The sequence below is a fragment of the Typopeltis vanoorti genome, chromosome 8 (genome assembly GCF_054136105.1).
Source record: "Typopeltis vanoorti isolate ZY-2024b chromosome 8, IOZ_Tvanoo_1.0, whole genome shotgun sequence".
In the NCBI taxonomy this organism is placed as follows: domain Eukaryota; kingdom Metazoa; phylum Arthropoda; class Arachnida; order Uropygi; family Thelyphonidae; genus Typopeltis; species Typopeltis vanoorti.
In genome coordinates, this window is record NC_143556.1 from 36872281 (window position 1) to 36883964 (window position 11684).

The 11684-nt window shown below is 34.6% G+C and overlaps 1 long non-coding RNA gene across 1 annotated transcript; it reads right to left on the reverse strand.

The window, feature by feature from the left end:
- Window positions 1–296: 296 nt before the first annotated feature.
- Window positions 297–5781, reverse strand: LOC150103931 (uncharacterized). The gene is made up of 4 exons (XR_016548669.1): window positions 5690–5781; window positions 4872–4952; window positions 1623–1680; window positions 297–391 (listed from the first exon to the last, which is right to left on the reverse strand). It is a non-coding gene; the product is annotated as an uncharacterized LOC150103931 (long non-coding RNA).
- Between the last annotated feature and the right edge of the window lie 5903 nt (window positions 5782–11684).

The window sequence follows — 11684 nt, forward strand, 5'->3', positions numbered from 1 at the left end:
ATGAGTTGAATAACTTAAAGTATATAATAGTTTATTCATTGCTTGCGTGTACGACATTGACAACAGTTTTATGAGTTCATCTTAAAATTCTAAAAATGAAATCATTTAGATAGGAATCAAACTGAATGAGATTTAGGTAGAAATTTTATTTCAAGAAAAACAAAACTGCCAAAGGAGAAATTTTCTGTGTTAATTGCTGAATATCCAGAGCAGTGCTTCCCACTTTCCTACTTCAGTGTTTTTAATTACAGCTCAACACGAATTTCCTTACTGGATTTCAATGAACTGTATTTATTAGAGACTGTCCAGGAAATAACAAAAAATGCCTTTGGATACTTCGAGCAGGCCTTCAGTATTTCTTCTTAATTTCTTTCCTCATTCTAAATCAGATCTATACAGGAAAGAAACGTACATTAGTTTATCTCTACGTAATAATAATCAATTTATATTCGGGCGGGGGGGGGGAGCCGACTATTGAACATGGTTACTTTATTGTAATGAACTTGCTTTTACTGCCATAATTTTTTTTCCCGGAGTATTTGGAGCCTCAAAGGATATTCTTAAGATAAACAACTGATATTATGAAAGCTAAAAATAAGTTTGATCAAAGTATTCTAGCTGATTTGATTTTTATATCCTAAAGAACATGCGAGCAACACACACACACACACACACACACACACACACACACACACACACACACACACACACACACACACACACACACACACAGAGAGAGACCATTTATTTATTCCTTTGAATTCTCGTAAGCTCCAGGTCAAATTTTACGAAACTTTCATAAGTTTCTATAAACATTCAGCTTTGAAATAATGTTGGATCTTTAATATCCACTTTCCCAATGTGCTTTATTACATTTATTTCTGGTTAACTCAGTGGCACACCCAGAGGAGGGGCCAAGGGCCCTGTTTCCCCCCCCCCCCCAAAAAAAAAAAAACACTAGAAAATTTTCCAAAAATCTTTTCCTAATTAATAAAATTCATTTTTTTTTAAATTTATGTTGTGTCGTGTCTTCTATTTCCATACTACTTATGAATTAGCTATCACTGCAGATGCTCGGTCATAGGTCGTATGTGATGCGTAGTGTGTATTCTCAAATCGTCAACTCAACTAGCCCCCCCCCGCCCCAGGCTAAACCCTGACTGCGCTACTGGGTTAACTGAATATTCGACAACATATAAGAGAAGGAGGAAAGTTAATTAGACGTTATTTGCTGATTATATTGTGTATGCTGACGATACTGGTATAATACTGGTTTTAACTTTTTACCGGTGTTGTAAAAGAAATGTTGTATATAAGAAAAATAATTAAACAGAAGCAGAAGAAAGTCATGGGAAGGTCATGAAAGTCATTAATTGTAAGCATTAGTGGATTCTATAAGCGTTTATTCAACACGGGGATGCAATTGAACTTTCCTAAAATTAACATGGAAGTGTCAGATTGCTAGTACTTGTCAAAAACCAGATAATGGAACCAGTTTTCATATTCCATTGATTAATAGTATCCAAAGTATCAATAGTATCCATATTAGCCTCCAAAATAAACCATGAACACATAAAATATTCATCTAAACGATATAGAAAGGCAATTAATCCTTTTCTTACCTGTGTTGTTTTCTTTAATAGTCTCAAAGTAAGATAAAACACATACCAAAGAATACATCTGAAAAAAAAAAAATTATTACAAATAGTTAATATTGACATAAATAACAATCGACTGAAAGTTATAAGTGATACTAAAACAGATCCAAAAAATATCCCCCCCTCCAAAAAAAGGAATATATTAAACCTATTGAAATCCATTAAACTGGCTTATCTCTTAAATACTACATTAAAAAAAAGTTAAAGTTGGAAGAAAAAAGGAAAGTGATGGAGTTGGAATGTCCATTCATGAAAGGTGAGAGAAGAAGTTTCCTCTTTCAAAAACCTTGCAAGAGCTCCACTGACGACCTGCTTGACAGTGGATAGAGAGTGTACCCGTGGATCTCATCGTGTCATGGCTGGTTCTGAAAGTCCTTGAATAATAGAATTTCGTCACTTGATGTGAGATCACCACAGGATTTAATAGGACTGAAGTGGCTTGAAAAAAGAAAAAAAAAGTAGACTTGAAATATGTTTAGACTCTAGGCCAGACTTCCGGAACTATTTAACCCTTAATCCACCAGCAGTATTTGCTTACAGCCTTTCGTGAATGACAAAAGCACATTCTGTGCGTGGGTTTGTGGAATTTATCAAAAATTGCGCGATAAATGTATCTAGAGCCAAGAACTCACCCGTTTTCATCATAAATGCCTATCATCAGGCCTTGATGTGAGAAATGGCAGAGTCCTACACCAGTGATCTTTTAAGAAAGATCCTTCTGGCTAGCCCATGCTGTTAACTAACATTTAATAGTTTCCTATTAACTCTCCTGGAAAAGAAAAAGAAAATAAAAGCCTTAAGGCTACGAGTCCAGTATACTAATATGACCGATTTGTTTCTCTTGCGTGATGAAAATCTCCAGTTTAACGGAAAGGGGAAATCTTCATACTTTATGAGAAGTTCAGTCGAAAAGCATAAAACGTTCCTTGCGTTCTAGACGCGAATTGAACAAGTGTTTCCAACCAGGGCAAATGGAGCAGTCGACAGGCTATGCGCTTACATGGCTATAGCCAGAACTTGAATGTAGGGGATAGGAACTCCTGTGCTCCTGGAAAGGGATATGTTGAATTACAATGAGTGGGAGTGAGATACGAAACAAACCAGAAGCAGAGACCTTAATTTCTACATTCTACAAACCTGAAACAGAAATAAAAATCCATTTATCGATCTAGTAGTGGTTCTTCGGTAGATATATCATAGACATACTCGGTTTTACTACTCGAGCACTCTCGAAGATGTTGAAAAAGATATTCCTGCACGAGGCTTTCTCCGGGTGTACAAGAGTGAGAGAAACTGGGTTATACCTTCCCTGATTTTCATACTATTTAAGAGATCTAATAAACAGGGCATGGCGTCACTGATCCCCAAAAACCTCAGGACTTTTCAATTTCTTTTAACGATAACATAGCCCAAGTTACAGTTAAGCTGTTTAACATTTCATTAAGAGGAAGAGAGGAACAATAATATCTATAAAAAATGAAATCCAATTAAACTGACAAGAACGCTTGAGAGACTATGACGATACACCTCTGAAACGAAAACTAATTTCCAAAATCCCAACACTATTAAAAAGAGCTAGTGTCCGTATTTAAAGTTACTAGTAGAATTTTCCAAATATTTCAAAAATTAAATAATTTGAATAAACACTTTCAATTGTTTTTATATAAAATAAGGTCTAAAGTTTCGTAAGACATTTTGTAGTTTATTATATATCAATATGCTTAGCTTTTAAAGAAAATTAAATTCTTACTGGGGAATGTACAGTATCTTCAAATCTGCGAAAGAAAAATCTAACAGACCATTCGATTTATATTGACTTTGGTAGTATGAATAAATAATTAACATTTTTGCTATTTGAATAAAGGATAAGTCAAAGAAACGTTTTTAAAAAGAATTTTTTAATTCATAAGTGCCAATTTCTAGAGTTATCTCTTAAGATTATTTTAAAAATCTACTTGTGCTAAGTAAAAATATTTGACTTTGGATAAATGTCAAATTAAAAATATTTGACATTTATCAAAAGTCAAATATTTTTAATTTCTATTAAAGATGGTATTACACAATTATAGTAAACTTTTGAATTTTATAAAAATAATATATATATCTACCCTATATATATATAAAATGATAAGCTTTTTATGTCACGTTTTTTAAAACTCAGGGGTTACCCTGAGTGTCGAGTCTTCAAAATTCGAGTAATCAGAATTCAAGGAGAACCGGACTGGTAGGCCGGCACTTGGGGGGTTGGGCGCCGTAGACGCCAGGGGGGTATCCCTCCCCTAGTTATTATATATATTTGTGAAAACACCATTTTCTTCCATAGCGCTAGACCATCAAAAGGAAGACCGTTAAATTCTATTCCGGTCTGAGTAGAACTTTTTGTAGGACTTTTTTTTTTTTTTAGCTGGCTTTTGAATTAATCTTTGGCACTGGCAAACAGAACTGATTTTCCTCCTGCAAAATTGGTTTTATGCCTCGCAGCTAAAAAACGCTACCGCAGAACTCACATTTTAGACTAATATACAGTGTTAGAGACCACCAAATGGTGGAGTTGGCTGAAGTAATCTCCAACCAGAATGCCCATGAAACCATTGAGAACCCTGGGAAGCTATAAGTGATGGCTAAGGATGGAGCTGAGCTGCCTATCAATCTTCAAAAAGTTAGGACAGTCTGATTATTCTCTATGGGGAATTTTAAAAAAGGCATTACAGAAATTTATTTATATCAACAATTTTATTTGTAAGGAATTTCAGTTTTGTCTGAAATCTCCAGACATGCGACTGGATGAGAACAGAAATTAAGGTCTCTGCTTGATAAATGCGTATGAGCAATCCAAATAATACAGGCTATTACTGTATGATCTGTTACACCCCAGGTGTCTTAACACATCGGTAGTTCTCTGAACTTTCACCTCTAGCATGCCGCTGTGCTCCTGATGGCACTTCTAATGTGCTCATTTCCTTTCATGCGAAACAGCGTGAAAGTTTGTTAGCAAGGATTTTTTTTTGCATTCTACAAACCTAATGGAGAGTCCATGTGGAGCAGTTATTCGAAAATTATCAATAGTCTGCTTTCAATAATTATTCTTCAGCAAAAAAGGGAAAATAATTGTGTCTACAGCTTCGAAAAAAGGCAAAAATATGACTTATCAATTTGTGTTTCTGTATCTTTCTTTTCATTAAGTTGTATTAAACGAGATAAATTTAAACTCACCAGGAGAATCACCACGATCATTATCAGCAAGGCCTCCATTCCGATAACCAGTAAGCTAGCCAAGTTAAAATTATCTTCCGGCTAAAGATTGGAAGTATAAAAAAAAGACTTCTGTCATTATTTAAATGAAGGGGATATTAAATCCCACATTATTTTGGCAAACAATGTTTGATCTGAAGTCCTTAAATAAAAGAGCCAATAGGCTCTTTTATTTAAGGACTTCTGTCATGTTTATTTTCTAATAAAATAAAATTAGTTAAAATTTAATATTAAACACAAAAAGAAAATGCCCCATATTGAACTATAGGACATTTTCTTTTCTGTTTATATTTCGAGTAATATAGGGAAATTCATTTCAGCAAGATGATTTTTAAACGAATGGGTACTTCTGTTTCACTGCCCATACTAATTCTCAAGCTAGCTTTTAAATGGCACAACGAAGTTAAAATTATAGTTAACCGCAGTTATAAAAAGTTATTCCTCAACAGTTTTCTTATAGATAAGAACATGTCGATAGAAAATTCGCAATAGAAAGAGCAAAGAATGCATTTGAAAGAAAGGGGAAAATAAATTATTTAGAATTAATTATTCAGCTGTATTTTTTTCACTGACAAACTGATCTGTTTTCACAGAATCAAATTAAACAATAAAACTTATCATTGTTCTCACACAAAGAACGTTTACTGGTGTGTTCGTAATCAAGACACTGAAACAAATTCATGTTAGTCTTAAATTTCATCTATGCCCAAGTTTAGATAATGAAAAGGTTTCATTTCAAAAATTCCCGTTCCAATGTACAAAATGGATCGGTGCCTTACCTGATATTCTATTAACATTAAGGCTAGTCCTCCTAAGCCTCCAAGGATGTTGGTCACCGTCATCACCATCCATAGAACCATCTTCTGGCCAGAATTCTAAAAATAAAGCATCGCATAGAGGTTGTAAAAAAAATCAGTCTTTCTTATAAGATCTTTCTTTCAATCTTTTCTTATAAAAGTAGTTATCAAACTTTTTTTTTTCACATAAAGACTTCTAAACTCCTTGATTATATTGTCAAAGCTTTATTCCCCCAAACACGGAGGCTGTACTTTTAATTGAATCACCTGATCTATGAGAATACTTAACAGTTTGCCATTTAGTGGACATTCCACTCCGACCATTTTAAACAAAACTGAATTCAGCAATCATAATTTCAAGTATTGTAACGTAAATGAACTGGAAACGTAGATAAAAATTTTAGAGTGGAGGAGATGATTCCAACGAGATCTTTTTTATTTTTTTTTTATTTATGTAAATGTAATCTGATTGAACCGATATGAAAAATGTTAATCGGCATTCGATTGTGTTAACTATGCATATAGCAAATATGTTCGATTGCAATTACTTACATCTAAGGCAGAAATTGCTGTTAAACTATGTTTGTTGTATGAGTGTCTTACAGTTAGTTAGCTAGATTTCATAAGTAATAAAATCTTTCATCGGGGAAATTTTCATTCGAATTAACAAGAACTTTTTCAATTGAAGGCAGATTATCGCCCACAAGCGTGACCAACTCTCCAAAGAACAAAATACACGTTGTTGTTTTAAACAGGATTCGGCAACAAGACCGTTCTACTTAAGGTGATTTGAATTATATGTTCTTTTATTCTCGTGCTACCACTTTGGCTGGACAAATTCATAAATGTCGTATTTGGAATCAAATTATATAATTTGTGATTTCAAATAAATAAACCCATTGGTTTCGACTTTGATAGGACCTTTTTTAATTATCTAGATTATGCAAAGAATGCAAAATGTCTAAGATAAGTGTGTAGTAATTAGTATGGTTTATTTGTTTATTTTTTTTTAAATATCAGATCTCTTAAAATCCTAAAATGTATATAATGTCAGCCAGTTTAATGAAATTCTCAAAACAGGTTTAACAAAAGGATGATATCGTCACTGGTTTTATTATTCGCAAAGTGCCAAATCGAAGATAATAGTGATAAAGCAGAAAAAGCCTGTTAGGGTATCACTATCCGTAACACAAGCGTTAATTTTATTTCTTGGACAAGAAATATGGACCTTTGTTATTCCAAATTTGTTCAAATAAAGCATTAAATTGACGCATTTCCCTTTGATGTCAAAGGGAAATATCTACAACAGCCTTTCGATGGGAACTTACGTGGACTATAACATATAAAAATAGACTGAGAATTAAGCCTGAGTAGACCATTTTGCAAACTTGTGGGAAATACAGTAGACTCAGTATGTTTAAAACACATAACACCACTCTACAGTCAAGGAAGTAGGCAAATCTGGACAGCCACGCATACCTTTGACTTATTAAATATAAATGCAGAGTTCAAAATCACATCTTTGCATTATTACTCAAATCTACCTAATTTCACAGTTAAGTTTTGTATTGGCTGCTACTACGATATATTTAACCAGTGCCATCGTGTTATATGGGCCAAAGAATATGGCGCATGTAAATAGCCTGAAATGCTTGAGAAATTTGTCATTTTAAATATTAAGTACATGACATCCGATAACCTACTATGTGCTCCAAGTTACGACTGCATGGTACTTCATCCAACCGCAAAGAGCTAGGCTTTTTATTTCTTTTTTAAATCTTTGATTGTTACTAACTGGTTTGTTACTCAGGAAATGTCAAGGCAAAGGCCCGCTTCATCATGGGTGTATAATATGACAGGTAAAATTGCATCATGCAGAAAATATGTACTGTGGTGTTTTTAAAATGATGTGCGGTTGTTAGTATGCTTCAACAAGCAAAAACTGATGACTTATCACATTTTGCAATAACAACTATTTACCCAAAATTGACAGCAATTTGCGTTTGTATATTTCCGCATTGAAAATGGCTATAATTCAAAGGAAAATACATGGTAAATTAAAGAATGAATGGAGACCAAAGACTATGGAAATTTCAGTTAAATTGGCTTTTCAGGGCAAAGAGAACTCTCTAAGTATATATATTATTCCTTTAAATACCACATTACCGAAAAGCGGACAATGGCATCGGCTATCAAGAAGACTACTCTTTATATCCTAATCTAGCAGCGTTCAATTTTTAAAATTATGCAGCATTCCTTATTTTCACATTAATACAAGGTCAGCAAATGGTTCAATGTCATACGGAAAGCAGAGGAAAGAGAAAATAAAGCAAAGTTGTTAGATTAGGCCAATTACGCCAGGTCACTAAGATTTTGTACACGAAAACTACGATTACGAAGCGTTAGTTGGTGCAAGTTGTTTTGCAATTAATGGCAAAGCATATAAGGTCACCAAGCGAGAGTGTTAGTTCTGTTAATTGCATGTAACTCTTGCAATCAGTCAGATAAAAGTTTGATTCAGTCTTGAAGCCTGAAAAAAGATGTTTTTGGACAGACTTCGAATCCAAGTCATTCCAAATAAGAATGATCTTGTATGAAAGCGAAGTAGGCACCAAAATGATCACTCCTTTGAATATGATATAAGGTCCATTGTTCTGTGTACGTAGTCCGAAAATTTCAAACCAGTTTTTATCTGCAGAGATAAGACATCACTGTACTGGGTCAAGCTTTTTCACCAATTCCATTATGCCAAAGTTTAAGTTCATGATATTCCTGTAAGCTTCACTGTTTGTTGCAGTTACGAGATAACTAATGTCTTGACTAGTATGATGTGATTGTTAATTGTATGTATTCTCTTTTTCGTTCGTCTGGTTCGAAGAATGAAAATGAAATTTCATAAGTAAAATCCTGTCCTTCAATACAAGAGCAAACTCATCTTTGATGCAAGAGTTTTAGTTATAAAAATTCTTCACGTATTATAACATTAAATCTAGAAATTTCCAGCCAAAGTCATTACCTAGTATGTTCATTACTACAGCTTTGGTTATTGATTGGAATCTGAGATGGAGTGTGTGCAATTGTCTCCAAATACTATTGTCCATTTCCTTCCAAAGTATGAGAAGCCTTGGTAGCTCGGTAGGTAATGACGATGCTCCCTCTAGTTGGTAGGAGCTGCGTTCGAGTCCAATCTAGCATGAACCTTGATAAGGGCTTTTTCAACTCTTAAGAAAGAGACACATATTTTCCTGCCTGAAATAAACTGATTTTTCCCACTATATTCGTTTTTCTGACTGGTCAGACTATACGCCGATTTCATAATCTTAGTTTCTTCAGCAGCAATGCTAAAAAACGCAATTCAAGAGTTAAGTCAAGGTTTTTATCAGTTGAAATTTAGTTGGGGAGGTGCAAGAATAATGTTAGTTACACCGCTGCAGGCAGAAGTTCTTCGTTTGATGAACATTAAAGTTGAAAACCTTCTCTTTAGAATAGAAAACCCTTTTTAGAATATTTACCAGAAGACCTTATGAATATGCAATAGTGCAACTTCCATTTCTTGAACAGCTTTATGGATTACCGAATATGATCAAATATCAATCTTATTATCACAAATTTATATAATTGATCATAGCGATCCGCTATGCAGATTTATGAAGACTCTTGACAATTTCGACTGAAACTATTGAGTTACATAAAATGGATCTACAGGAAACCTCGCTTAACGCGATTAATTAATCCATCAATTAATGCGCGCTAAACGAAATTGCGTTAAGCGAATGCAATTAACAATAGGAATAATTATAATTCATCCATCAGTTGGCGTAAATTTGGAAACAAAATACAGTATAAATTATATTAGAGGATAAAATTATCAAAGTTAATAAAATCAATTGCTTAAATTTTCATTTAATGTCTAAACATTTGACTAGCTACTTTTTTTTTACCAAAAATAAAAAAAAATAATAAATAAAAAAGTAAAGATGTTTGAATCGTGCTCGACTTTTCATCTTGTCATGCAATTTGCGATTGCTGGCGATCGCTTTATCAATATTTCGGCGGACTTTGAAGCTTCGTTCCATATCAGCATCAAACAAAATTTCCTTAGCATACTCAATGTGATTGAAAACTATCTCAAGTTAGCTTCTTAGTAGTAACATTCTCTTCTTGTTCGGACTTCTTATCTTCTTCATATGGAAGCTATTCTTCTAGTTGAAGGCTTTCATTATCGTTTAACTGTTTTGAATGGGAATCAAGCAAATTTCTCACATCTTCATTATCCAGTTCATTAAATCCAAGCTCTTTTTCAATTGTGCTGATTTCTTCAAAATGTTAGATCTTGGATTTTGCGCACGATAAACTAACATAGGCTTGAGTTTAAATTCGCCTTCTGCATTGCCTCCTAATAAAAGCGTAAGACGATCTTTAGATACTTTGCATCCTGCTCGAGATGCTTCAGTTTTAGCCAGGAAAGTTTTTTTTTTTGGCATACGCTTCCAAAAGAGACCAATTTCGTAGACGTCGAATAATTACCTTCCTGAATTATCATTTGCAATTCTTCACGAAACTTGGCCACAGAATCTTTATCAGCACTAGCAGATTCTCCAGTTTATTCTTACGTTATGCAGTCCAGTTCGATTTTTAAAACGGTCAAACCATCAATGAGGTAAAAATATTGAGAGCTTTTGCCTGAATATTTCCTGTACTAATTTAGGCATTCTATTTTGGTTATAATCCTCAATTCAGAGTGATAGAAGACGCTCCATCTCGATCATTAAATGGCTTCTATTTCAGGTGATCTGCATGCTTAAAGAAGCAGTAGCAACTTTTCCTTGTAGACTGTAGACTCGCTGTATCCCAGGTCTCGCACAATCACTGTATTACTAGTGCCACTTTCATGTCTCTTAATAACTTCCAGCTTTTCCGCTCGCTGCAGATTGGCGACAAAAAATTTCGCGTAACGTAAAATTTTGCATAACTTAAAAAAATCGCGTTAACTGATTAATCACTTGCTTAAAGCGAGAAATTGCATCATTTCACTCAATCGCGCTAACTAATTATCGAGCATATCGAATTCGCGTTAAGGAAGGTTTTCCTGTATTGAATTACGTAAGATCTTTTAGAATTACAAAATTTCGATGCAACTTTTAGCCGTCACACGACTAGTGTACAGCCGATGACACGAGTCGCAGTAAGACAGTTTCTTCCTAGCCGAGACGTAGAATGTCTAGCGTGACTTCTGTAGCTAGGCTTGCAAAAATCGTCCATAAGTAATAACATTTTCAGATAAAAGATACACGTTTGCAAATCTTCAAATGCTAGCAGAGGAGAAGGTATCCACAGATCACCTTCACCAATCCGCTGACCATGGAAAATGGCACCGAGGTACCCGCACTCATCGACATGGAAATGAGATTCTGTTTTGCTTGAAAAATGTCGGCTATAAATCAAAGATTTGCAGGGCGAGAAACATTTCACGCGTGTTCAAGTTTACAATAATGTTTGCCTTTGAGAAAAAGAAGGACATATCCTTGTTACTCAAGGCCCGGAAAATAAAATAAATAAATAAAATAAAATAAACATTCAGTTTTGAACTTTTACTCACTTTCCTAGCGTCCGTAGCTCAGTCAGTATAGACGAAACCCTTTGGTCGGAAAGACCTGGATTCGATTCCCGTCAGTGACGTGAGGAACCTTTATCTGGTCTCTTTCGACTGAAGGCGAGTTAGCCAGTCTCATACGACGGTAGGGTTTTTTTTCACCCGGAAACTCTGGTTTTTTGTCTCCCCAAACAGGCAAAACCGGCCAATGAACACACGCATCTACTGACATAGGACACACCGGGAGACATAGGGCTTACTACCTTCCCTCCTCTTTTACCGCAAGGTAAAAGAGGAGGGAAGGAATAATAATAAGAAGATACTTTCCAAAATCTTAGGTGCTTATTATCTTTACCATTCACATTAAATGTATACTCCTCACTA